The sequence below is a fragment of the Rhipicephalus sanguineus genome, chromosome 6, assembly GCF_013339695.2.
Source record: "Rhipicephalus sanguineus isolate Rsan-2018 chromosome 6, BIME_Rsan_1.4, whole genome shotgun sequence".
Classification (NCBI taxonomy): Eukaryota; Metazoa; Arthropoda; class Arachnida; order Ixodida; family Ixodidae; genus Rhipicephalus; species Rhipicephalus sanguineus.
In genome coordinates, this window is record NC_051181.1 from 52,611,153 (window position 1) to 52,637,300 (window position 26,148).

A 26,148-nucleotide genomic window follows, 5' to 3' on the forward strand; every position below is an offset into this window, starting at 1 on the left:
TTAGAAAGACAGATAAAGACAGAGAAAGAGAGAAAGAGAAAGAAAGAAAGAAAGAAAGAAAGAAAGAGAGAAAGCAGCAGAGAGAGATAGAGATAGAAAAAAAATATAAAGATCAAGGAAGAAAGACAGAGAGAGAAAAGAACGGGGATAAAGAAAGGGAAGAAAGAAATAAAGACAAAAAGAGCGAGAAACAGAAATAGAAAGAAACAGATATAAGGCACGAGAAACTTAGAGAAAAAGAAAGAAAGAAAAGATAGAAAGGGAAAATAATGAGAAACAAAGAAGGGGCTCCCAGATACGCACTTCCTTCAGGCTTGGTACGACCAGTGCGAAGCTGCCGTACTAGGGAAAGGGAAAGGCCCCTGCGAGAAGAGCCCGAAGGAATGGAAGCCCTACGACAACGACGACGTGCCCGTAGATCTACGAGCTGCGAGCGCTAGGTTCTGGAGTTTGGAACCCCGTGTCGTGACTATAACCTAGTTAAAGCCTAGCAACAACCTAGAAGCAGCGAGATTAGACTTCAGAATCGACCAGTTTCGCTGTTTCAAGCCTTGCCCGACTTTGTGCAAGCATCGTCATTTATTTTTCTTACCTATTTCTTTTTGTCTCTCTTTCTAATCCCATATCTCCCCACCCTACTGCAGTGTAGCATACCGGATTGTACCCTCCGGTTAGACTCCCTACCTTCCTCTTCTTTTTCTGTCTCTCTTCTGGGGTATAATTATTTTTTGAGAAACTTGTATCTGACTTGCAGCACCTAATGGCGCGGCCACTAGGCTGAGTTGGTCATATCTTGGGCATTATAACTTGTAAGCAATGTAAATAATGGAACTTTATTTTTATGCAGCATGGTAGACAACGTCCTTGACTTCAGTCGGAGAAGTCTAAAAAATAAAATTGGCCGTTTTGAGAAATCTCTTTCCAAACATTGGCGTTTTTGTTAAACCACAGACGTTTCTGCACAATTTTGAAGTGTAAAGGTGCAAACGAAAAATCACGAACATTCAGTTCAAAGAAAGCGCAAGTATCAAAGTCAGTGTGTACCGTGTTTTATTATCCTCACTTTAAGTTTCGTACAGCAATAAATTATTGAAATTCAGGTATTCAGTGTCCTTAACCGTATTTTTATCAAATGTTCTTCCACAGCAAAATGAGAAAAAACGCTCGTAGCATGGCATTTGGCTTATTTGTTGGAAATGAATATTATGTCAAAACATTGTACGATTTTTTGCGATAAGGGCTGTAGTTTCATGAAATAGCGATATCGGCCGAAAAGAGCTGTTTGCAGACAAAATTTGTATTTTCTTTTACGCGAACAATTTATTTTTTCACGAAACTAACTTCGACATCATTGTGGTCAGTCCAGAATCTGCGTCCAGAATCAATATCATCAATATCGGCAATGGTAACTGTGACCTCGTGTTTGTTTTTATGTAGATTCCAACTTCTGATATTAGGCTACCGGATGCATTGCACCGATCTGAAGGGAGCAGCAGCAATCTGAGATGGACTCTTTGCAGCAAAAGCTTTACCTTCATGTTTTTCCCTTTATCTGTCACGCTGTTTCTAGCACTAATATAATGCGTCTGAAAGAGACGGAACTTGATGTTCCGGAGAAATAATGGAGTGATGATATTGTAACGACGTGGGATCGACGAGGACACGGAGAACGATAGGCAAACACGCTTTATCATTCAGAGAAACTGCCACGTCTTCTTCGTCCCCGCGATGGGTCAAAAACACTCGCGCTGCTTCGTTGCCGTCGCCACTGGCACAGACGCGCGGCATTATTCCCCATTTAAAAATAAACATCGCCCCGATGTTCAACGTTCAGAAAGCAAGGTAAAAAAAAAAGAAACTGCGCAGTTAGTCACTGCAAGTATGGCTTCATCCGAAGCACGTGAACAATTTCTGGCGAATGTTTTCGGCGCTTTGAGCTCTGAGAGCCGTCCGGAACAACCTCGTAGTTGACCTCGCTGATGCGTCGGATAACTGTGTAAGGTCCGAAGTATCTTCGCAATAGCTTTTCGGAGAGCCCACGCCGACGAATAGGTGTCCAGACCCACACTTTGTCGCCCACGTTGTATGTGACGGGTCTGTGTCGGAGATTGTACTGTCTGGCGTCATAGCCTTGTTGTTGGTTGATTCGCAACCGGGCAAGTTGTCTAGCTTCTTCTGCTCGCTGTGTAAACTCTTCAGCGTCCATCTCATTACCATCATTTCGTGAGGGAGCATTGCGTCTAATGTTGTCGTAACTTCACGGCCGTAAACGAGACTGAAGGGTGTCTTCCGAGTGGTCTCCTGACGTGCCGTGTTGTACGCGAACGTGACGTAGGGGAGAATGTCGTCCCAGTTCTTGTGCTCTACATCTACGTACATGCTTATCATGTCAGCCAGGGTCCTATTGAGACGTTCAGTCAACCCGTTGGTCTGGGGATGATACGCCGTTGTTTTCCTGTGAGCGGTACCACTTAGTCGAAAAACGGTGTCCAAAAGCTCGGCCATGAACGCAGTACCTCTGTCGGTGATAACTACTGCAGGAGCACCGTGCCTTAAAACGATGGCTTCGATAAAAATTGGCCGCGTATCTGCGTGCTTCGCTGGAAATGTCGTCTAAAGACGATAGAAGAGGCGCTGCGTGAGATGTGAACGCCATCTGGCAATACGTCGGGAAACGTGAATGCTGTGTTGCGGGCTGGTAGTCCCGGCGCAGCAGCAGGAAAGACCGGCGGTGACCAACGCGACCGGCGGGGACGCCAGCCAGCCCGAACACGCGGTTTGGCGCGAAGCGCCGAAGCAGAAGAAACGTCCGCACTCAACGACTACTCTCCACACACTCTTTTATATTCGCGTTGCCTGGGTAAAGCAGGAATGCCAGAGCGGCGCCCCATGGCACTCGCACAGTGCAATACTGAACTGAAACCGAAACACAACAATGAGCTCGCGCAGAGGGCACGGAGAAAGTCAAGTTTCGGCGCAGTCGCATTTTCAGCGCAGCTTAAGAAACTAGGGTCTCTAAAATTACGTATCTATGTATTTTCTATTAAAGGAACACACCACCTAAACTTACCTAGTGATGTTGCGCCTCAGATATGCGTAATGTTTGCTTTTTGATCAACCATGTACACAAGTATGAACCTAGTGAGCCGTTCACGATGGCTGGCCCTTGTGCAAGTGGTTCAACTTTGGCCGAGTGGCTGAATCGAGGGACGTGCCGACAAACAGAAAGACAGACAGAAAGACAGACCAAAATTTCTGCGTTTAAGTTCCCCAAGAAAGACTATCGTCTTTAAAAATCGTGCCGCTTCATGTGCTGTTGCCCGTCGCAAAGCGCCCGTCTCGGCGTATCGGGTGAGGTAATCTGTGGCGACGATTATCCACCTATTTCCGGCAGCAGACGTTGGGAAGGGGCCCAGAAAATCCATGTCGATTTGTGCAATGGTGTTGTCGGTACTTGGACAGGCTGCAACAGACCGGCTGGCTTGACGGATGGCGGTTTGCGACGCTGGCAATCGAGACATGTCTGCACGTAAGTTTTTACGGCCGCAGCAAGTCTCGGCCAGTAATAGTATTGCCCAATCCTCGCCAATGTCCGGTGTAGCCCAAGTGACCAGCGGTCGGTTCGTTGTGGCAGGCGTGTAGGACCTCACGTCGAAGCGACGAGGGAACGACGAGTAGTAGCTGCTGCCAGTAGGTGAGAAGTTCTTCTTATAAAGTACGTCATTGCGCAAGCAGTACGACGTCAGCCCCCTTGCGAATAATTTCGGCACGCTACTGGTTCGTCCTTCCAGGTAATGAATAAGCGGTAGCAGTTCAGGATCGTCCGCTGCTGTTGTGAAAAAGCGACAGTGTCAACGACGCCCAAAAAGGCCGTGTCGTCGTCGTCTTGGGCTGCTGTCTCAACAGGAGACCGAGAAAGACAGTCGGCATCGGCGTGTCGTTTTCCTGATTTGTAAGCAACAGTGAAGTCGAATTCTTGGAGCCGAAGACTCCATCGTGCGAGACGGCCGGATGGATCTTTCAGATTAATTAACCAACAGAGTGAATCGTGATCGCTGAGAACGGTGAACGAGCGACCGTACAAATACGGACGGAATTTCAGAACTGCCCATACCATGGCGAGGCATTCTTTCTCGGTCGTAGCGTAGTTGGCTTCTGCTCGGGACAGCGTCCTACTGGCATAGGCGATCACCTTTTCACTGTTGTCCTGCCATTGTACGAGCACTGCTCCACGACCCACGTTACTAGCATCGGTGTGCAATAACGTCGGCGCGTCTTCATCGAAGTGGGCGAGCACGGGAGGCGTTTGCATGCGTTGACGAAGCTCGTGAAATGCCCGCTGCTGGTCTTCGCCCCATGCGAAGGGGACGTCTTCCTGGTGAGCTGTGTCAATGGCCATGCGATGCGCGAAAAATTGGCAATAAACCGCGATAGTAGGCACATAGTCCCAAAAAACGTCGCACTGATTTTTGTCTGATGGGGTAGGAAAATTCGCCACGGCAGCAATCTTATCCGGATCGGGTCGGATTTCCTGGCTGCTGACGACGTGTCCGAGGAATTGAAGTTCGTGAAAGCCAAAGTGGCATTTTTCAGGTTTCAATGTAAGACCGGCTACGCGTATTTCTTCGAAAACTGCTTCCAGTCTTCTTAAGTGTTCATCGAACGTAGCAGAAAAGACAATCACGTCATCGAGGTACACCAGGCAGGTTTGCCACTTAAGTCCTGATAGTACAGTGTCCATTAGACGCTGAAACGTTGCTGGCGCCGAACACAAACCGAAAGGGAGAACCTGAAATTCATAAAGTCCGCCGGGCGTGACAAAAGCAGTCTTCTCACGGTCTCTCTCATCCACTTCAATCTGCCAGTAGCCGCTTTTCAAGTCCATTGACGAAAAGTAGCGTGCGTTTCGTAGTCTATCCAGGGAATCATCAATACGCGGCAGCGGATACACATCCTTCTTTGTGATCTGGTTGAGCTTCCGGTAGTCGACGCAGAAACGCAAGCTGCCGTCCTTCTTTTTTACGAGTACTACAGGCGATGCCCAAGGACTGTTAGATGGCCGAATAACGCCATCTTCCAGCATCGTTTTCACCTGCTTTTGAATTGCATCACGCTCCTTTGGGGCAACACGATAAGGATTTTGCCTGATGGGTCTGGCGTCAGAATCTGTGATGATGCGGTGCTTTGTGAGCGGCGTTTGACCAACTCTTGAAGTTGATGAGAAGCAGCCGTGGAACTTGTGGATCAGCGCAAGAAGGCGGTCTCGCTCGACGGTCGATATAGTCGGACTAACGTCAACAGGTGTCGGTGTAGTGATGGGAGACGCTGCCACCTCCTCCACTAGATGGCAATCTTCAATTTGCGCGAGTTCGTCGAAATAGGCAATGGCAGTGCCTCTAACAATGTGTCGGCGTTCCTTGCTGAAATTCGTCAACAAGAGGTCAGCGCGTCCATCGATCACATTGATGACAGCCCTGGCAATAGAAATTCCACAAGTGAATGCTAGCTCATTGATGTGTTCTGCGATGCCAGTGCCGCTCTGCAAGCTCTCGCAGTGCACGGGTACGAGGCAGCAACTCCGCGGCAGCAGTATGACGTCGTCGCCGGCGATACGTAATCGAGGTCGTTGGTTGTCCTCATCATTAGCAGTGCCCCAGGTTGTAGCGAACGTTACGCTCCTGTCGCGCATGTTAATCACAGCCCCGTATTCGCGCAAGAAATCCATTCCCAATATGAGGTGTTTACAGCACTCATGAAGGATGACGAGGGTGGCGACGAAGGTGGAACCAGCGATTAAGAGTCGGGCCGTGCACTTTCCAACAGGTGTCATTAACTGACCTCCGGCAGTTCTTATATGGGTCCGTACCATGGCTCTTACCTTCCTTAGTCTGTCGGCTAGCTGTAGGCTTATTATGGAAAAGTGGGAGCCAGTGTCAACAAGAGCTGTCACTTGATGGCCGTCAATGTGGACGACGAGGTCAGCGCTGACGACGTCGGTTACATCGGCAGCTGGCGCATTCGTCGTATTCGTCGGTGTGCTCGTCGTCTTCGGCTTCGGCGACTTCGAGTCGTTCGTCTGTAATGGGGGCTGTTCGTAATTTCGATGATTGGCAACCCCACCCCCGGAGGTCGCTGCGTCTAGTTTCCCCCGTCGCGGGCTAGGGGACCTGCCCCTAGTGACGTCGGCAAAACTGCGACGATTCGGTGAACTGTACCGCGCAGGAGATGGAGAACGTGATCGGGGCGTCGCTGGATTTTGTGGCGGTATGTCGAGAGGAGCGTCGTTGTACGTGCGTCGACCGTCATGCGTCGCGTAATCAGGGTGGGGAGGAAATCTCGAGTATTGAGCGTCGCGATAACGGCAAACTCGATAGACGTGCCCTGCTTCGCCGCAGTGGAAGCACACCGGTCGACGGTCAGCGGTACGCCACAAATCGGTTTTGCGACGCTGGTAGTTCAGTGAGGATTCTCCATTGAACCACGTTGCGGTGTTTGGATGTCGGCCATACGGCATTCTTCGTGGCGGCGAGATTGGCGAGGTTGGGAGTGTCGCCGGCGATGAAATCGGCTGTGCGAGGGTTGGTGGTGGTCTAGGCATTGGAGCCGGCGGCGTCGAAGGTGCGATGACTGGGCGTCGGACAGCATCAGCGTAAGTAAGATGCCGCGGCACATCACAATAGCCGGGCGATGAAAGAGCCTGACGGACCTCATCCCGGACAACATCAGCGACAAAAGACAATGCCGGCGCCGGTTCTGGTGGAATTAAACCAAGCTGCCGAAGTTCCTCTCGCAGAACCTCCCGGATGACTTCACGTAGAGGCTTCTCGTTGCTCACAGTCAAAACAGAAGTACTCGCTACAGAGTTGATCATGTTGTCATGCAGGCGGTACCGTTGCTGTAGAGCCCGTTCGATCGATGTGGCTTCTTTGGTGAATTCAGCTACTGTTGTTGGTGGATTTCTCACAAGTCCAGCAAACAGTTTCTCCTTCGCTCTTCGCATGAGATACCGTAACTTCCTCTCTTCCGGCATCTCGGGGTCTGCCCTACGGAAAAGACGGGCCATGTCTTCGGCGAACATAGCCACGCTCTCGTTTGGTTTTTGGATGCGGGTTTCCAGGAGACGTTGTGCGCTCTCCCTTCTGTCGACACTGGTAAAAGTGTCAAGCAGCTGGGCGCGGAAGTCGTCCCAAGTAGCCAAGCTTCTTTCCCGGTTGATGTACCACGTCTGAGCGTTGTCCTTCAGGTAGAAGTAGACATTCGAAAGCTGGGCTTCTGGGGTGGCCCATTGGTTGTATTTCGCACAACGCTCGAACTGGTCCAGCCAGTCTTGGGCGTCTTCATAGGCTTCACCATGAAAGCACTCAGGAATCATAGGATTCTGCAGTGTCAGGTGCGATGGAGCTGCAGTGGCCATGGTTGAAGGAGGCAAGCGATTGCTGGAATTTTCTGACAGGGGGTTGAGCTCGGGCGCCAGGCCTAACAGACGGCGACTGAATCGGTGGACCGGTGTTTCGACGCGTGGTGGCGATTCCGGGCTCGATTGTCGGCTCTGCGAAGGAGTGCCAAGCATGAAGCTCACCCAGCACCTCCACCAGTGTAACGACGTGGGATCGACGAGGACACGGAGAACGATAGGCAAACACGCTTTATCATTCAGAGAAACTGCCACGTCTTCTTCGTCCCCGCGATGGGTCAAAAACACTCGCGCTGCTTCGTTGCCGTCGCCACTGGCATATACGCGCGGCAATATGTCAGACATGAGAACCATTTACGGCCGGGGCGCGGACGCCCGTAGTATTGCAAAAAAAAAAAAAGAAAACTATTGCTCATTGCTTTTGACCGAGAAAGCCGGATATTTCCTGGCCCAGCAATATGGACCATCTTTCAAGACATGAAACCTAACCAGACCCGCCAGTTTTTTTGTTCGCCCACCCCTCATGTAATGTCCCATGTGGGACCTTTGAGGTATTATGAATAAATGAATAAATGTGATGTTGCTTTATATTTATTATTGTTCCGACTTTACATTTTTATTTTTTGGAATTATTTATTTATTTATTTATTTATTTATTTATTTATTTATTTATTAATTTATTTATTTATTTATTTAAATACTCTCAATGCCATTTGCGGCGTTACAGAGAGGAGTGGTTACAAGTTAGAGATGGCAGTCTTGAATGATGCATGATCAGGGTTGCTGGCCATGGAGGAAGGAAGGTGGTTCCATTCGGCTGAAGTCTTCGGCACGTAGGAGTGGAAGTATATGTTGGTATGGCAGAATGGCACATGGACTTTGAAGTTATTGTCGATGCGAGATGAAACGTAAGAAGGTGGCGAGAACAATGTGCCTTTTATTTCAGGATTCATGAAAAAAATTTTGTGGAAGAGACATAGGCGGGCCTGTTTCCTCCTATTAGAAAGGGTAGGAAGGTCTAGAGAATTTTTAATTGATGAGATGCTAGCAGTACGGGAGTAATTAGCGACAATGAAGCGAGCTGAGCGATTTTGGATGGCTTCCAGTGCATTAACAAGTAAACAAGAATGAGGATCCCAGATTGATGAGGCGTATTCGAGTTTAGATCTGACTAGTGTTTTATAAAGAAGAAGTTTTAATGAAACAGGTGCTAATGAAAAGTTACGGCGCAAGAAGCCGAGAGTGCGGTTAGCATTGTTAATCACATAACTGATATGATTATTCCATGTTAAATTGTTATCTATGTGAACACCTAGATATTTGTAAGTATTGACAGACGACAACTGAAAATTAGAAATTGAATAAACAGGGCTAGTGCAGTGAGTACTTCCTCGAGAGATCCTCATTATTTTACATTTGTTAATATTCAGTTTCATTGACCAGAGTGAGCACCAAGATGTAATGTTGTCAAGATCAGATTGAAGTAGTGTAGTCGCTTCTTCATGCGGCACGTCTCAACTATTCCCATTTCTTAGCTTCCGTGTTTATTTTCGTTCACTGAGTATGCGCACACAGTCGAGGCTGCCTGACGCCAGTTTAATAATAATTTATACCATATCCAGCCCTCCCTGACTATCGCATGACAAGTGCTAAACACATGCATGCCTTGACTCAAAACTTAAGCTGCACAGGGACAAGGTTTTTAGAACAAAAACAAAATGCAGGCACAGAAAACTAATTTAGGTAAGAACGTTGTTTATATGAAAGGTTCCATATAGCTTTTGTGCCATTCATTGACCAGAATGCGTTACTCTCAGCTCCAGTCACGTCAGCAGTCAGTGCAGCCCACAGTGGTTCGGCTTATGTGAAATAAAGGAACAACAAAGTGAAGGTTTAGATTATTAAATTATACTCTAATAACTCTGACGTCGTTAATTTCACCATCATAGGTTTATTAATACAGGAGAAAATTAAGATCAAAGGTTCATTTTTAAATTTCGCACCGAAATCTCCGCACTTAATGTCACGAATTTCAATATGTAGGTTTTGTATTTTTGCGACACTGGTTCAAAGATTTTCCTGAAAATTGATGTGTATAGTCCTACACTGTCCCTCAAAGGACACTACGTCATTCTTGGTGGTTAGTAACTACGTAGGACCTAGTACACGCCGTCAAAATCTATGACGTCACGGCGTTTTGTGCGGGAACTTCACGGTGGCGTCTCCGCCCGCATTTTTTTTTTGCGCGTTTTCTCGCTTGCCAAGCGTCCTCTCGCGGCAAGTGAAGTGATTTTGGAATTGTGAAGAGTAATTTACTGATATAACAAAAATCGTGTTTCCCTTCGGTGTCCCTTTAAGGCGAAAACCAGGACGAAGTAATGGCTAGCGTATACTGGCGGTAGGGATGAGATAAGAAGTTATGCGCTATCGCTGTTGTTTCTATTGTATATTGTGCCAACATGCGTAGCCCAGGCGAATATGGCTATCGCCAAGAAAGTTGTCCGCTGTACTGCGTGTTGTCCATTTTGCCGTAATGTTTCCTTTTCGCTGGCGGCGATGCACTCAATGAAATACATTAGAAGGAAAGCAGGAAAAGGAAGGAAAGGCAGGAAGGTCCACCAGACGCGAGTCCATTAAACGCCACTTTAGACTTTAGGGAGCATTCGTAATCACGATGAATTGAAACGCACGAAAATTCCTGTTTCTTACTCTTGACTTCCGTCGATGCCTTTCATGTGGACCAAGTAGGTTGCCGTTTTTTCTGACCAGTTGAAGTATGTTCTGAGGCCAGTTGCACAGAGCTGTGACGAATCATTGACGTTCGAATATGCCAGAGCGGTGCGAGGTAGGCTGCCTAGAGTCTGTTGGAAAGCAGTCATAAATGGCAAATCTTATATTCTTCCCAATCGTCAACGAAATTTATTTTCACATGTATTACCTGCATACAGACAACGCCTGAACGTAACCTCTCCGTGAAAAATCAATTTTCACTGATTAAAGTTGTATCTCTTTCTCATAGTTATTTCTACAAAGCTCAGTCAATTATAGGATTGCCGAAATATACTTATGTAAGAACAAGAAATAATGATAATGACGCTGCGACACCGGTCAATGAAGCCGCAAAATAACCCTATAAAATCGAAACAATAATGCGTTTGAATGAAACGAGGCTATCACACCAACTGAGGCTCGCCACTGCGTTTCAGTACAACTACAGTTTGCTTAGGCTTACAAACCATGCACAAAATATGCAGGTTGTCGTGTGCGTGTGTGCTACGAAGAAAATCTCTGTTATTACAACCGGAGTTTCCTGATGTCTAGAGCAGACGTTCACTCTCGTCATCTGACTTTTCTGCCAACTCGATCTCACGTGTTTCTGCTCCCAGCTGCCGCAGTTGCCGTGTCATTCAATCATTACGTGCTTCAAAGACACATCGCCTGCCTGCGCGCGTCGCAGCCCTGACAGCGCGCCGTCGGAAAGGCAGGCAGAGATTGAAAATACGAGTTTAGCGACATTGAAGTGATTGCTATCGTCAAAAACTGAAGTCTAGAAGGCCACTGTGCATTCCTAAAATGTTCTACATGAATATAGCACAAGTGCACGCAACAATCCGGCGCTTCCGCTGAGGCGCTTCCTACTGCCTCAGTCATGTTCTCCCTCTTTTCTTCCTTCAGTATGCCACCAGAGAGAATTTACTCACAATTTTACCCCTTTATGAAAATCATTGTTTCAAAATGGGCGCATACATATGATTTCATTGACGATTTAGCGTGCATTTTTCTTTACACCAAAGCTGTTATGCTCGCCGCTTCTCCGTTTCACGAGGCAGACAAGAAACAACAATCATCAAGATGCCGGCGCGCGCTCTCCCGCTGCGCCGATTTGTCCGGCGCGGTATGCACAGGGGCGGCGCCAGCGGGGGGCACAGGTAGGCCGCAGCCCCCCCCCCCCCCCAAATATTCACCTGCCATCCCACCTTCACCCCGCCCCCAAGAGCAAACAGTAAAAACACAACGCATAAGTTTCCCGCCTACCTGACCCCCTGAATGAACTCAGTGCCCCCCCCCCCCCCCCCCCCCCCACAGTAGAAGAATCCTGGCGCCGCCCCTGTGGATGCAATAGGTCGGATAGGCGAACGAACGAGTACAGAGAGGGAGACTGAGAGTGATGGACAAAAGAGATGGAAAGAAAGAGAAAGAACAACATATAGAGCAAGACGGAGAAGAAAGAAAGAGCAAGATAGAAAGACAGATAGAGAAAGAGGTAGAAAGAAACAGACACAAAGAAGACATAGAAGAAACAGTCATAATAATATCTGGGGTTTAACGTCCCGAAACCACGATATGATTATGATAGACGCCGTAGTGGAGGGCTCCGGAAATTTCGACCACCTGGGGTTCTTTAACGTTCACGTAAATCTAAGTACACGGGCCTCAAACATTTTCGCCTCCATAGAAAATGCAGCCGCCGCGGCCGGGATACGATCCCGCGACCTTCGGGTCAGCAGTCGAGCGCCATAACCACTAGATCACCATGGCGGGAAGAAACAGTGATCAAGAATCAAGACAGAAACAGGAAAAAAAGAGAGGAAGAGAGAGGAACAAAGGCAAAGAAGGAAATATAGAGAGAAAGAGGAAGCGAGAAACAAAGAGAAAGTTCATTAAGCTACATGGTGCTGCGATTGCCATGCGATTCCCAAACGAACCCGATCGATACCTAGCCAACACTAGGAATTTACAATGTGATCACGTGAACACTACGTGCAGCGGCGTGTGCGTGTGCCTCTACAAGCCAGGACGAGCCGAGTGCCAACCAGTTGTGCTCTACCACAGCCTTGCGCGATCAGCGCAAGCGGCGGAATTTATTTTGTAGCGTTAGGTACACTGGCCTGTTTCGCGTCGCTCCTCAAGAGCCGTGCTGCGTATGCGCGAGGATCAGTGTTGTCACAAAGCTGGCGCATCGAAGCCGGCACCTCCTGCGCACTCCGCCGCTGCCGCGCGCGACTCGCTGCCGCCGGTCTGCGCTTTCCAGAGGAGTGACGTCGTAGCCGAGGTAGACGTACTTGCGCCGGCGCGCGCGCAGCTGTTCGCCTTCGCTGTGCAGTCGCCGTCTGACACTGCGCTGTAGCCGCTTGATAGCGCCTCTGACTGGCGTTTGCCAATGTGGTTTAGCCATGGAGAAGGAGAGCGCAAATGCTGCTCAACGGCGCAGAACAGCGGAGAAGCTTAACTCATCGGATACCAAAGTAGTTGCCTGGCAAAATAAATATACATGTGCCACATAATATGTATACCATGTGTGTGTCATTGGAGCAGCAGTAAGCATAATAATCAAGCTAATCCTAGACAATCAGGAAAGCTAAGAACAATCAGCTGAATCTTTGCTAACGCTACGTTGTCCTGGCATAGCCGAGATAAGCCACTGCAACATTTTTTTATATCGCTGTTCTTCATAGGCAAAAAAAAAATGTTAGAAAGCTATCACTTCGCTCAACACACACCTTTATGTATAGGAACCTTCTCGAATATTGTCATTATTTTTGTTGTCTATATTGTCACGTGGTCGTGACGTCGACGAAGACAGCAGTCGGCGTTTGCAGAATGAAACTGTTTATTTGGCCGAACTTGTGACCGGGAAAATGAGAACTAGAACTACAGCAATACACGCTGTACAATGATAGCGGCGAACAGGGCGTCGTCCGTCGATCAACTGACAAGCGGTCAAGCGCGTCGGCTTTTATACAGGCGCTAGGGAACTTTCCAGCAATATCGCTGGTGGCGGTGTTATCTCTCGACAAAGCTGGAACATTCGCGTGCGGCGCGCAATCTTAGCAAAACGATCTACCAAAATCGTGAAGCTTCTCGAACACTGCTTCGGGGCCAGCGTCGAGCGTTGATAACCGTCCTTGCTGGTCAAACTCGAACACATCAAAATAAAAGAAGAAGCGGGCGTGGCATTGCCCCCCTCTGAAAGAGCATCGTCCCGATGCTTGCAACAGAACATGGAAAGGGAAAACAAGTGCATACACAAATAAATTACAATAACAAAGGAAAAAGTACAGTCCCTAGGTTCGCTAACGCGCAAAAAACGGCTTAAGGCACACGACATGGACGACTTCAGGTCGTGCGCGGCGTCGCTGGGAGTTCGTAATGCCATCCGGGACGACCTCGTAGTCAAGAGCGCCGTGACGTCGAAGCACCTTGTATGGCCCGAAGTATCGCCGAAGAAGTTTTTCACTGAGCCCACGTCGGCGTATCGGCGTCCAGACCCACACACGGTCACCGGGTTGGTACTCCATGTGGCGTCGTCGAAGATTATAGTGACGGCTGTCGACCCTCTGCTGGTTCTTGATGCGCAGGCGGGCGAGCTGTCGAGCTTCTTCGGCGCGTTGCAAATAGGCGGCAACGTCGAGGTCGTCTTCGTCGGTGGCGGTTGGTAGTATTGCGTCGAGCGTCGTTGCCGGGCTCCTTGCGTAGACCAGCTTGTACGGCGTCATTTGCGTCGTTTCTTGCATGGCCGTGTTGTATGCGAAGGTCACATACGGAAGGATGGCATCCCACGTCTTGTGCTCGACGTCGACATACATGGCCAGCATGTCGGCGATGGTCTTGTTTAGCCGCTCGGTGAGGCCATTGGTCTGTGGGTGGTACGCTGTGGTCCGGCGGTGGCTTGTTTGGCTGTATCTCAGTATTGCCTGAGTTAGGTCAGCAGTAAGCGCCGTACCTCTGTCGGTGATGAGGACCTCTGGGGCGCCATGACGCAGGAGGATGTTCTCAACGAAGAACTTCGCTACCTCGGCGGCACTGCCTCTGGGTAGGGCCCTTGTCTCGGTGTAGCGGGTGAGGTAGTCGGTAGCTACGACGATCCATTTGTTTCCGGTACTGGACGTCGGGAACGGCCCCAGTAAGTCCATCCCAATTTGTTGGAACGGCCGTCGAGGTGGCTCGATAGGCTGCAGAAGTCCGGCTGGCCTAGTCGGCGGTGTCTTGCGTCGCTGACAGTCCCGGCAGGTCTTGACGTAGCGAGTTACGTCGGCGACAAGGCGCGGCCAGTAGTACTTTTCCTGTATTCTTGTGAGCGTGCGAGCAACACCCAGGTGTCCAGACGTCGGGTCGTCATGCAGAGCCTGGAGGACCTCTGGTCGCAATGTCGAGGGCACTACGAGAAGGGAATCGGCTCGAAGCGTCGAGAAGTTCTTCTTAAGGAGAACACCGTTGCGCAAGAAAAACGACGTCAGTCCTCGCGTGAATACCTTGGGAACAACGGTGGTCCTGCCCTCGAGGTATTCCACAAGGCCCCTGAGTTCTGGGTCCGCTCGCTGTCGTTCGGCGAAGTCTTCGGCACTTATGGTTCCCAAGAAGCAGTCATCCTCCATGTCGTCCTGCGGCGGTGGGTCGACGGGGGCGCGGGACAGGCAGTCAGCGTCGGAGTGTTTTCTTCCGGACTTGTAAACGACGGTTATGTCAAATTCTTGAAGTCGTAGGCTCCACCGTGCGAGGCGACCTGAAGGGTCCTTCAAGTTAGCTAGCCAACACAAGGCGTGGTGGTCGCTCACAACTTTGAAGGGACGGCCGTAGAGGTAGGGGCGAAACTTCGATGTAGCCCAGATGATGGCCAGGCACTCCTTTTCTGTTGTGGAGTAGTTGATTTCTGCCTTTGATAGCGACCGGCTAGCATAACTGATGACCCTTTCGAATCCTTCGGTCTTTTGCACAAGGACGGCGCCGAGTCCTACGCTGCTTGCATCGGTGTGGATTTCCGTATCGGCGTATTCGTCGAAATGCGCAAGTATGGGAGGCGTCTGCAGGCGTCGTTTCAGTTCTTGAAATGCTTGAACTTGCGACGTTTCCCACCTGAATTCGACGTCAGCCTTCGTGAGTTGCGTCAGTGGCTCGGCGATCCGTGAAAATTCCTTGACGAAACGTCTGTAATAGGCGCACAAGCCGAGAAAACGGCGTACGGCCTTCTTGTCGGTGGGCGTCGGGAAGCCAGCGATGGCAGCTGTTTTCCGCGGGTCCGGGCGAACACCATCCTTGCTGATCACGTGACCCAAGAACAAGAGCTCCTCGTACGCGAAGCGGCACTTTTCAGGCTTCAAGGTGAGTCCGGAGGTCTTGATTGCTTGAAGTACAACTTCAAGGCGCCGAAGGTGTTCGTCGAAGTTTGAGGAAAACACACGAGACACGTCTGCCACTTCAATCCGGCCAGCACTGTATCCATAACCCGTTGAAAAGTCGCAGGTGCCGAGCAAAGACCAAAGGGCATGGCCTTGAACTCGAACAGGCCGTCTGGTGTTATAAAAGCAGTCTTTTCTCGGTCTCTCTCGTCGACTTCTATTTGCCAGTAACCGGTCTTGAGGTCCATCGACGAAAAGTACTTTGCGTTGTGTAATCGATCCAGGGTGTCGTCTATCCGGGGAAGGGGATACACGTCCTTCTTCGTGACTTTGTTCAGGCGACGATAATCGACGCAAAAACGTAGAGTCCCATCCTTCTTCTTCACTAGCACCACCGGGGATGCCCACGGACTCTTCGACGGCTGGATGATGTCGTCGCGTAGCATTTCGTCGACCTGTTTCTTAACAACCTCGCGTTCTCGCGTCGAAACTCGGTACGGGCTCTGTCGGATTGGTCGGGCACCTTCTTCTGTTATGATGCGATGTTTCGCGACTGGGGTCTGTCGAATTCTTGACGACGACGAAAAGCAGTCCTTGAATTGCAGGAGCAGGGCTTGAAGCTGGTCTTGCTTGTGCTTCGGGAGGCTCGAGTTGACGTCGAAATCTGTTTGGGGATCTCGATCCTTCGAAGCAGATTCAGTAGCATCGAAGAAGGCGAAAGCATTGCTGGCGTCCACGAATTCGTCGATGTAGGCGACCGTCGTACCAATGTTTAGGTGCCTATATTCGTGGCTGAAGTTTGTCAGCACTACCTTTCCTTTGCCATCGCGCAGCTCGGCTATGCCTCTTGCGGCGCAAATCTGACGGTTCAGAAGCAGGTGCTGATCGCCCTCGACGACGCCTTCCAGGTCTGCTGATTTCTGAGTGCCGACGGAAATGATGACGCTGGAGCGAGGGGGAATGGTGACCTGGTCTTCCAGCACATTCAAGGCGTGTTTTTCTGGCGGTGTGTACGGCGGTAGTGCTTTTTCTGTGGATAGTGTTATCGACTTGGATCTCAGATCGATGACTGCACCATGAAGGCTTAAGAAGTCCATACCAAGAATGACCTCTCTCGAGCAACGCTGCAGGACTACGAAGTTCGCGGGATAAATCCGGTTGTTAATGGTGAGTCTCGCTGTGCAGATTCCCTCCGGTGTTACTAGATGACCTCCAGCTGTCCGGATTTCGGGGCCTTCCCAGGCTGTCCTAACTTTCTTCAGCTTCGCGGCGAACGGTCCACTGATGACAGAATAGTCGGCTCCGGTGTCGACGAGAGCTGTGACGTTGTGGCCGTCGATAAGGACGTTGAGGTCGCTAGTTCGTCGTCTTGCATTGCAGTTAGGTCGTGGCGTCGGGTCACGGCTACGTCGGTTTGTTCCGCTGCTTCCCCGTTGCGTTGTCAGGTCCACTTCGGTCCGCGAGGCTTCGTCGTCAGGGCTCTGTCTGGTTCGCGTCGGGTCTTCAAGGTTTCGTCGTGATGTCGTCGTCGGCGGCGGAGGATCTTCGATGTTTCGTCGTACAGCAACCGTACCTCCATCGGTTGCTGCCCTTAGTTTTCCGGATACGGGCTAGGCGACCGGCCCCGGAAGGGGCCAGTGTACTGGCGGCGTTGGGGAGAGGCGTAGCGGCCTGGCGACGGCGATCGGGAAGGTCCTCGGGGGTCCACTGCGCTCCTGCCAGATAGTCGGCGATGTCACGTGGTCGTTCACCCTGCTGTGGACGCGGCGCGTCGATGGCGAACCCGCGCAGTCCCATCCGTCGATACTGGCAGCGGCGGTAGGTGTGGCCAGCTTCTCCGCAGTGGTAGCAGACTGGACGATGGTCGGGGGCGCGCCAAACGTCGGTCTTCCTCGGCGTGTATCGCTGACCGGCTGGCGGGCGGTATGACGTCGGTGGTGGCGGCGGTGGTGCCTGGCGGCGGAACTGCTGGGGCGGCGCGGCGTCTTGACGTGGGCGAGGAGGGGGGGCGTTGCGTCGGGCTGCAGCAGCATAGCTCATTGCTTGCAGCTGCGGCGGTGCCGGTTGAGGAACACCCAGTGATTGTTGGATTTCCTCGCGTACAACGTCCGCAATCGACGTCACTTCGGGCTGTGCAAAAGGTGCGAGCTTGCGCAGCTCCTCTCGCACGATGGCTCGGATCGTTTCGCGCAAGTCGTCGGAGCCGAGGGCATGAGCTCCTGCGCTGTCTTGGAATGCGTGGCGATTGTACTGCCGAGTGCGCATCTCGAGCGTCTTCTCGATTGTTGTTGCCTCCGCGAGGAATTCTTGGATGGTCTTGGGTGGGTTTCTGATTAGTCCCGCGAACAGCTCCTGCTTGATTCCTCGCATGAGGAAGCGAACTTTCTTCTCCTCAGGCATCTCAGGGTCTGCGTGGCGGAACAGTCTCGTCATTTCTTCTATGAAGAGTGCCACGTTTTCGTTTGGCAGCTGCACGCGGGTTTCGAGCAGAGTCTCGGCCCTCTCCTTGCGGACAACGCTGGTGAATGTTGCCAGGAACCTGCTGCGAAAAACGTCCCATGTTGTCAGGGTTCGCTCTTGGTTCTCGAACCATGTTCTAGCTGCGTCCTCCAAGGCGAAGAAGACATGCTGTAGCTTGTCTTCACTGGTCCAGGAATTGAAAGGGCGACTCGGTCGTAGGCTTCGAGCCAGCTTTCCGGGTCTTCGAACGACGATCCGCGGAAGGTTGGCGGCTCCTTGGGCTGGCGAAAAAGGATTGGCGCAGGCTGCACGTGGTCGGTCATCGTCGCTGTGGTCGATGTTGAGATCTGCGGCTGCCTGGGTTTTTCGGGAAGGAGCCCGTGCTCTGGCTGCAGTACCTTCTGTCTGCGGCTTGTTCGACGATCCGGGACTTCCTTGCCGTCGTCCTCGTCGCGGCTTGGGCTTGGGTCAGCGCTCCGCGGTGGCGTCCGGATCATGAAGCAGCACCTCCACCAGATGTCACGTGGTCGTGACGTCGACGAAGACAGCAGTCGGCGTTTGCAGAATGAAACTGTTTATTTGGCCGAACTTGTGGCCGGGAAAATGAGAACTAGAACTACAGCAATACACGCTGTACAATGATAGCGGCGAACAGGGCGTCGTCCGTCGATCAACTGACAAGCGGTCAAGCGCGTCGGCTTTTATACAGGCGCTATGGAACTTTCCAGCAATATCGCTGGTGGCGCTGTTATCTCTCGACAAAGCTGGAACATTCGCGTGCGGCGCGCAATCTTAACAAAACGATCTACCAAAATCGTGAAGCTTCTCGAACACTGCTTCGGGGCCAGCGTCGAGCGTTGATAACCGTCCTTGCTGGTCAAACTCGAACACATCAAAATAAAAGAAGAAGCGGTCGTGGCAATATTCAGATTGCGTGTGCAAGAAATTACGGCAGTTTCATTGATTACACTAAAATGTTCTGAGAAGACATCGACCAAGTGCCGAAGAAAGGTACGGCTGAATAAACGCGTCACGAAAGCATTTTGGAAGGTGCAATGTCAGAAAAAGACAGATTCCAGAGAAGGTTGAAGAAAAATAAACGCAAACAGGTCGACCAACCTGCATGTTTTTATTGATCATGTTCGTCACTCTCGGCCGATTTTATGTCCACTGGATGACGAAGACCTTTCCCAGTGATCTCCAAGTGATCCTACCTTGTGTGAGCTGATTCCTTTCTGTGCCTGTGAAGTTCTTCGTTTCATTAGTCCATCTAACTCGCTGCCATACTCGGCTGCGTTTCCCATCAGTCGGTATCCATTCCGTCAATCTAATTTACCACCGATTATCTATCGTAACTACTACGTAGCCAGTACAGGTCCATCTCTTTTGCTGAATAACAACTAGAATATCGTCTATTCCTCTTCTTTCCCTGACCCATTTTGCTGCCTCCCGATCCTTCAATGTTCTGCCTTCCATTCTTTTTTTGTTTTGTATCATGGTGCGTGGACCAAAATTTTTTCTCCAACTTCAATGTTATCCTCTACGTGGTAAATGGCAGTATGTAAAAGATTGCGTACTTTTCGCTTAAGGGACAGCGGCAGATTACCTATCATGAAATGCGAATTGCTGCCGTTCGTGCTCCAGCCCGTCCTTATGGTATGGCATGTCAAACTTTATTGAGTCTAAAGGGGTCCATCTGAATGACCAGACTGATGCTGGCCACTCCCATATCGGGACAGAAAGATCGAGAATCTGCCGCTTCGCGGGGCCTCCGGAAAGCCCAAAGTTGATGATCTTCTGAAGAGCTTCGTAGAACCTGATGCCACCTTTTCTTCAATATTTTCCTCGCGCTGATCACGGCAGAGCACCGTTAGGGTATGTGTTCAAGATCTGAGTTACCATTGCAGTTCCAGGCCTGAGAGCTTGACAACAGATTACATTCAGATTTAGTTCTGTTAGGAGTGACCGGATTAGGGTACGTTTTGGTCTGAAGAAGTCTCATGGGTGACTGCCTGTACTCTAATTTTCGATGTTGTGGGGGGCAAACCCTGCGCCCGGGGTTAATGTGTTTAGTAATATCATTTTCGTGCGAAGGTGGTCCCTGAACATCGGAGCCAACGAGTTCCACTGCTCAGGAGTGGCGCGACAAACCAAACCTCGGTCCGCCCTGTGTGCAGACTCATTAAGATTCCGCTGAGTTTGAATTGAGATTGAATTACATTGACATGGAATTAGAAACACTTTCTTTAGCGTCTATCTAAGCTCCTGAGTAGGCCTCCCTATTCGCAGCGTGGCCAGCACCAACTAATGAACACTGCTCACTGATCTAAATAAGAACTTGTTGGAGGAGTTGGCGAGTGCATAACGTCTTTATTTTTGCGCTAAGAGAGACGAACACATAAGAGAAGACAGGACAAGCGCCTGTCCTGTCTTCTCTCATGTGTTCGTTTTTCTCAGCGCAAAAAGTAAAGAAGTTATCACTCTGATATCTCGCTTCAAGAAGCAGAGCCTTAGCTCTGGCCTTACTTTGTTGCATGCCCGCTTTAGGCCTTGAATATATATATATATATATATATATATATATATATATATATATATATATATATATATATATATATATATATATATATATATATATATATATATATATATATATATATATATATTTGCTTTGTCGCCATCATTTCTGAAGAGCGCTCTGTTATTTGAAAACCTGGGGTTGCCGAGATGTTCTCTGTTAACCTTCATTGATATTTCTTAGAATCAAGTCGTTTGAATACTTCTTGGCGTGCAGCGGACAACACTGGGAATATAGTATTTCCTTGTCTGACCCCGCTCTCTATGTCAATAATGTTGCTTTTCTTGCGGAGAAGAAAGATAGGTGTGAAGTCTTTGTAGATGTTGGCTAAGGTGGTTATATGCTTTCCAAGTCCTCCTTGGGGAAGTAGTACTTCCAAAAATGATGATAACATTATTAAATCGAAGGCCTTTTCTGAGCGTACTGTGAAGTATGCTTGCTTTCTATGTTGGTTAAAGTGAAGTGTTTGTGTTATGCTGTCGGAAATTAGCCTCGTAAATATGATGTGTAACGCTTCAAGTGAGCTGATGAGTCAATGACTTTTGAAGTGTGCTACCCCTCTATGCTTGTTTATTAATGAAGTATTGTCCTTTGTCTAGCTCATTGGCCCATTTCAAGTTGTAAGACGTCTTCTTCCACAACTCTTTTTTTTATTGACATGATGTAAGGAGATATTGGCGGACAAATAAGGCGCCGGCTACTCCTGAGCTCTTGGAGTACATAGGGTCCATAACTCTTCTTTGACAACTTGATGTGTCACTCAGTGACAATGATTTTTTGCTTCACTCGTGGTAACACCGCCGACGTAGGACGCTGACGGTCAATTTTCGTGTTTGATCAGGCATCTAAACGTTTCGCCTTAATACCTACAGAGACACGGTGGAGTGACCATCTCCATAACGCGTCTTCGGGGGGGAGGGGGTAGTGTAACTGAGATGGAAAGCGAATTGGATTGCGTCAGTGTGCGCCGAAGGCGTAGAAGAACGGATGCTACGAACTGAGTGCCGATTAGGAGAATACTGAATATTAGTTTGCTGCTAATATTAAAAAGGTGTCTTGGTAGTTTCGTCCTGCTAACCACGAGAAATAGAATAATGAAAAAAAAATAAAAAGGCTAATAAGGGGAGAAAAGAAACAGGTGGAGTTGCATTCCCCGCCGATGTCTGGTTCTCGGGTGTGGAGTCGGACTCCTCGGGGTTACCTTTTAATGGCGATAGCAATTATATGGACAGTCTCGGCTGGTTTTTGCCGTCCCCGTCGCCGCCGTCATGCACCGTATATGTATAAGTATGTATATGTATATCAAAGTCCCAAAGAAAAATAATTCAGAAAAGGCTTCCGAAGCACGGAATCGAACCAGCGAACTCTCGCTCCGCAGCGCGTGGCGCTAACGACTACGCCACAAAACGCACATTCTTGAGGTAGCTAACGGCGACCATTTTATAGACACCCTTTACCGCTGGCAGGACTCAGAGACGGCAGGCGCTTATAAGCGTTTCTTCATTACCAGCGAGATGGCGCGCGGAGCGCAACGGGCACATTTAAAGGTCCTCGGCCAGCTCGCTCGCTTCTTCTAATATTTGCGCAGGGAGAACCTTGCCCTTCCGCTGTCTGCTCGCGCGGTAGTTGCTGCCAAGGGGGCCGCAACTACCGCAGCGTAGCAGCGCGTCCATCACGGGCCGGTGTTCTTGCTATCGCGTTCATTGCTTCGCCCTTATGGCGAAACTTTGACTTTTAAATGCGAAGCATTTCTTAGCGAACCTCTGGCACTTTGAGAGTTTCTATCTAAGTATCTATCTATCTATCTATCTATCTATCTATCTATCTGTCTATCTATGTAGCCGCCTACGTCTGGGTGCTCTCATGATCGCCTCCTTAACTTGGTGTAGACCAAAATTTGCATGGTAGGGTAAGAGGATTTGACGAATATGATTGCCGGGTCATGACATGAATAACGTTAAAATCCTGTCGCCTACGTCGTCAAACCCTTTCCGCTAGACACGTGTGGCACATACCCGTTTGCCACGGGTCGCGGTGTACGGGTATGCGCCACAGGTGATTGACAGTTTATATCTTCATTGGAACGGCGACAACAGACATTGGTAACTTAAATGCTAGAGCGTTAAGGAAAACCAATATCGGCAGCGTTGACTCAACGAATGGAAAGAATGAAAATTAGGATCCCAGCAGGAATCGAACCCAAGCATTCTGCGTGGCAATCAGGTATTCTACCACTGAGCCACGCCAGGTCTATAAACTGGTTTGGGAAACCAGCGTACGCAGGCGTAATATCGGTGCAACGTCAATTGTGGTTGTGGTGCTGGCTATCTAATTTTACAAGAAAGCAATAGACACTACATGATACTCCTCCGATGTGTACTCCTAGGATACAGGCGTCATATCAGGTTAACGTCTGTAGTTCCAGTGTTGGCTCCGCTTTTATAGCAGTATAATAAACATTACGTTTGTATTCTTATGATTGAGCAAGCTATATTGAAGCATTGCTTGACCCCGGAGGAATACATTAACGAAAGTTACATATGATATCCACATTACCGTACGGTAAAGTGCACTTCGTTCACCAGAACGACGCAGTGTCCTCTTCATTTCTTACGAGGCTGGGCGATGGCCTCATGCTGACCGAGGATGATGCCAGTTTGCTTGATAGCCGCTTTGTAGACTAGGCAACGTAGGCCAGTTACGCCCAGGTAGTCTACGAATACGACAAACACCAACCACTGATGTTAGTCTACGTAGCGCTATTCAGGCCTACCAGCCTCGACGGCCTATACCTCACCAACGCGACGGGTGGCTTCAGGTGCCGACATGTCGCCGGCTCTGTCGACAGACAATTCGTCGACGAAATGAGCGAGGCATCCACGAACTCCAACCAGGGGCGTAGCCAAGGGGGGGGGGTTGGGGGGTTCAAACCCCCCCCGAAATTTTTCAGTTTTGCTTGCGTATATAGGCATGCACACATACAAACGCATGCACGAACATACATAAAGTATGGTTGAACCCCCTCCGAAAAAAATTTCTGGCTACGCCCCTGACTCCAACAGCTCTAGTATACCACATACTTCACTACATATGGACCCCTCGTCACCCCGATCACGACCGGATCCTATAACAAGTCATGACCAGCTGCTGGTGCTCACTGATCACGGTGATGATGCCCTTGTTCAAGAACTGTCAAGAACTTCTTGCACACATGCACACGGGTTCGTGAAACGTGCGTGCGTTCTCGGGACACGTATAAGCATTACATATCAGCTTACCGCTTCTGCAATAAAACTTCTGCATTACATATCAGCTTACCGTTCGTGCAATAAAACTTCAGTTGATAGTGTGCGCTTGTTTGTCCTTTTCTCGCCCTTCGTGTTTCCGTCGGTTTTTTGCGCAGTTACATTAAGTATGGATCATTACCAACTAGCCCAACTTACCACTCTTCCGCTTCTGGTGTTGGTAATAGCCACGTTCCCATTGGCAGCGCTACCCTACCGTAAAAAACTGGTTATATAACACATATGCGGCTCTTCAACATATATAAGTGTGCGTATAAAAGTTATACAACTCCTTAGCGTCATTTTGTAACGTGTCGCTCGGTAAAAAAAGTTACGCCACAGTCACCTACCCGCCGCATGCTTCGCATACATCGACTCCCACGGTACGTGAGATCTTCCGAATTTTTTTATGTTACCGTGACTTACGACTCATGTTTCTGTAAACATTTTACAAATATTGTAAAAATATTTCCCGCTTACTGCAGGTCTGGTCTTACATAAGTTTCGCAGGAGGCTTAAATTGTATTGTCCTAACCTTTGACTAGAACACTCGGCGCATTCACATGCTTGGTTTTTAAGAATAGTAATGCGAACGTGCAACTGTCCATGCAAGGAAATATAGCTGCGATACCGGCACGAATGGATGCGTGCTATTAGCGCCCTCTTTTTGTGGGGTGGGTGCGGTGTTAGAGGCTCAGTTAAATATTTGGTTGGACCTGATGCCTTGTATACCTTACGATAAATATTTTACTTGGGAAAAAAAGAATATTCACACCTTATCTTTCATCGTTTCAAAGTAGAGTAGGCTTGATTCTCTTGCTATTTTTCTGTCTTTCCTCTCTACTTTTATCCCGCCGATCCTACGACCGCTTTTTCCTAATATCTACCGTGGTCATATTCGCCTTTACCATGCTGTCCCCAAAACCCAGTTGTTCATGTATTCTAGAGCCGCCCAAACATACACGCGGGTAAATATCTTTCCATTCAATTTAAGCGTGTTCCGCCGTTTCCTGACTGTTCCCACAACGATTGCATTGCTGCAGTCATAGGCGTGCGCACAGGGGGGGGGCAGGGGGGCGGCCGCCCCCCCTATTCACCTAAGGGGGGGGCGCAAAGTCAGCCCCACACATTGATATAATATGGAGGGGGCGCTGCGACTCGGGGTGGGGGGGGGCGCTATATCAGCGCCATACATTGCATACTTGGGAGGGGGGGCGCTGCGACGAACCTTCGCCCCGCCCTGAAGGGGAACCCTGCGCACGCCTATAGCTGCAGTGGCGTGTATCCTCTTCCGCACTGAGATCTAGCGTTATAGCTACGCCTGCAAGGCAGTCTGCGTCCGCTTCAGACAGCAAAGCGCTTCCGTTTGAATTGCCACCAAAATCATTTTCCAGATTTTTTCTTTACCGTCTCGGTAGTTTCTTATAGTAGGCTTTGTCGCCGTCTGCCGGTAGCTTCGCAAAGTAACTGCTTAGGGACGCTTGCCACGCACGAAAAGCAGTCGATGTGGTTTTGTCATCTATGTTCCATGACCTGAACATGACATGGCTGCTTTCTTTTTAAGAAAAAAGAATGAGCATAAGCAAAGGGCACACGTCGTCAATTTTTCCAATTAACTAGACAAAACAGTTTATTCAAACCAATCGCTTCAACTGTAAGACAACCCTGCTTGAGCGGTGACATTTCGCAGCTGCCCGCAGCGACGCTAATTTATGAGCGTGCCATACTTGGAGCTTCTGGATTTTCGCTAAACGAATGGAACTTCACTTTATTTAGCCAGACATGTAGATCCAGTCAAATGCTCGATTTAAAAATCAGTACTTTGCAATTAAAGCTTTCTCGTTGGTCTGAACAGGCGCGGTCTGCACGAATTTTTTTCGTCGGTTTTAAACGAAAATACATCTCAATATAAATTAGAAAACCTATCCTCTATAATAAGAACTTGATTTAATTACAAATGCCTGCAAAACATCACTGCACTTTGTTTTGAATCCCATATCATGTTGCTTCCCGTAAAAGAAGTTTGTTATTACGTAAACAGGGAAACCAAAGCACATAGTGCTACAAAAGAGCTACCGATCTTTTATATCTTCTTTTGCAAATCAAGGTATCATTTACCCAGTGATGGGCTTTGTAATGCTAAAAGTGAAGGTGTTGGACAATATTCATACGTAACTAACATGTAACTAACATAAACACGTCTGCCTTTGGTAAATTTATCGTCTATTTCTTTTCGATGTTACGGTAAAATTTTAAACAAAGTTAGGCAGTCATATTGCACTAAGCAAACTGGTT